The sequence below is a fragment of the Meleagris gallopavo genome, chromosome 19, assembly GCF_000146605.3.
Source record: "Meleagris gallopavo isolate NT-WF06-2002-E0010 breed Aviagen turkey brand Nicholas breeding stock chromosome 19, Turkey_5.1, whole genome shotgun sequence".
Taxonomy (NCBI): domain Eukaryota; kingdom Metazoa; phylum Chordata; class Aves; order Galliformes; family Phasianidae; genus Meleagris; species Meleagris gallopavo.
In genome coordinates, this window is record NC_015029.2 from 9,561,595 (window position 1) to 9,564,167 (window position 2,573).

General features: G+C 49.7%; 1 long non-coding RNA gene across 1 annotated transcript; it reads right to left on the reverse strand.

Annotated features, from left to right (window-relative positions):
• Positions 1–345: 345 nt before the first annotated feature.
• Positions 346–1,828, reverse strand: LOC116217300. Its single transcript, XR_004161685.1, has 3 exons — positions 1,615–1,828; positions 1,416–1,522; positions 346–555 (listed from the first exon to the last, which is right to left on the reverse strand). It is a non-coding gene; the product is annotated as an uncharacterized LOC116217300 (long non-coding RNA).
• Positions 1,829–2,573: the final 745 nt, after the last annotated feature.

The following is a 2,573-nucleotide window of genomic DNA, read 5'->3' on the forward strand; positions in this document are numbered from 1 at the left end:
CGGGAAGCGCTCGGGAGGGACGGGCAGCGCCGAAGTGACGGATGCGGCCGCGCGTGCAGAGCGGCTCGGCGTTGGCAGCTCGCGGTGCTGTTTCAAATACCGAAATTGTATTCGGTGCACAACAATTTTTTTTTTCTCTGCTACATTAATGAGACGGAAATGAATGCCGCGTTTTTCTCGAAGGCATTTTAAGGGATTTTTGCAAATTTCTTACATCGCTGAATGCACGGAGAAATTTCTTTTTTAAAGAAGACAATTTTGAAAAATATTGTGGCTTGCATTATGAGAATAAGAAACTTTTTTTTCCCCCTCATCTGGCCTTAAAAATGAACACTTGCACTGGTTTGCTTTTTCTCTGTGTTTGGTGCTCCAGTGCAGCCCTCTTAGTTGCAAACTGAAAAAAAAGGGGTTTCAGAGGGAAGCAGCCGCCGTGTGCACGCAGCAGAGCTCAGAGATGTGGCTCTGGGTGCGTTTGGTGTGCGCTGTGCACGGGCTCCTGTGCCACCGGGTCCCACTTCAGCTCTGCTGCTGGCTGAGGGCTGGATATTGGCTGCGCTGCAGATATTAAGATTGATTCCACCTTATACTGCGTGACATTACCTCGGATGAGGAGAGCGATCCCCTCTGCCTCCCCCATGCCTGCGCGGTGCCCCTCCATCCACAGCTCCTGTTTGTTTTCCTTCCCCGAACTTCGTGCCCGTGCAGCAGAGCTGGCAGAGGCACCTGCTTGTGCTGAGCCGGAGCGGGCGCGGGTCCTGGGGACCTGCAGCCCTGTGCGTGTGGGGGGCCTTGGGGAGCACAGCCAGCCCCTGGCAGGGGTGGCTCCAGAACACCCCAGGCTGTCTGGGGGTTGCTGCTGGCAGCGAGTGTTTGCTGGGGCTGCTATTCATGCAGAAGTAAGAGGGAACCTGAAAAGATTTTGAGATTTGAAATGTTTGAGTGTTTCAGTGACAATGTGTGAGTTGAGATTCAGCCTTTGTGCTCCAAGCAGCCCAGTCAAGTTTGCAAGTTGCCTCTGGTAGAACAGCTGAGGACCCACAGGGAAAGGGGGGGACCCCCTGGGGAAAGGAGGGTGCCTGGCAGCCCCAGCAGCACCTGCCTGGGGTGCGGGTTGTGGCAGACAGGAGCTGGATCCTGGGGACTGCATCCTGGGCTGCGGGAGCTCTGGTGTCAGCGTGGCTCTGGTCAGCATGCTGCAGCACCGAGAACGGGAGCACAAATCCTGGCATATCTCCTGTAAACTGTTTTCATAGGGAACAGCTCGAACAGTTTTGAACTGTGAGGACAAGCAGTCTGAGAGGCAATTAAAGCAGGGGCTCCCCCTCCCCTCATTGTCTGCATTGTGTCATGGTCCAGGGAACCGAATTGAATTGTGCTCTGGGATTCAATGCTTTTTCATCAGAACCGAAGTTTACCTTGGTGCTGGCAGTAGGATCCGTGTGATGGCTTTGTTGCTCCATTCTGAGGGGTGAGAAGGGAGCCTGCAGCCGGTGCACAGCGTTCACTCGCAGTCGTGTCTGCTCTGAAATAAGGAATGCAATATTTAAATCATTTTTATGTTGAATTATGTCCTTTTTTTATGTTTTAGTAATGTTCAGTACAGTCAGCGAGTACTTTGTGAGGGCGGCAGTGAGACAATAAGTGGAGGAATCCCCAGCTTAGGTCGAGCAGTGCCGTCACGTCCCAGCATGAGTTAATGGATGCATCACATCTGAAGCCTTTTTGCTGTGCTCTTAGGGTTAGGCGGTTGTTTTTTTCCTGTGAGGTATTGCCACGTACAAAGCAAATCACTGTGCTCGCCGAATTTAGCCTGACATTTCTTTTTTAACATTTTAACATTTAAGAAAGTGCTGCATGATGCACTTAAAGGCTTTGCAGGTATTAATAGAAACGTGCATTCTTAGAGGCAACCACAAGGTAGCATGGTTTTCATAAAGAAACTAAGTGCCACTCATTTCTTTAATTAGTTCAAGGAAAAATGTTGCCCAAAGTTCTCGTGAAGCCCCTCCGGTACACGTGAAGACAGGCGGCCGGGGCCCTGCAGGCTCCCATTGCTGTGCTGTGCCTGCGAGGAGCCGCTCAGAAGCCCTCGTGCCGCACTCAGCCCTGCACAGCACATCTGTTGCATTCCTGAGTGTCCGTCTGTCTCAGCGCCCACCAGCAGCAATCCAGAACTGAGCTGCACCTTTGTGTTTTTCAATCGCTCCTATTTGTGCACTAAGCATCCTTCGGATCTGTGGTTTGATTAATCCTCCGTTAGCACATTGCTGTACCTGAGGTACTGGTTATTCTCATGGAGACAGAAATGAAAATGTATTAATTTTTACAATCTTAAAACAGTTAGGGAGTTGCAATTATTTACCAGTGGGATGACATAGGAGTACGTCTGCGACCGTGTTGATAGATGATTTTTTTTTGTCTTCAAAAATGTTGTCTACGGGTAGGAGCATACATTTATAAAAATGTCTGGATGCAGATATGCAGTCATAGATACGTTTATTTATTTATTTGCATAAGTCCAACAAAAACAATGATAGCTGCCAACCAAACCCTAATTTACTGTCACCGCAAAC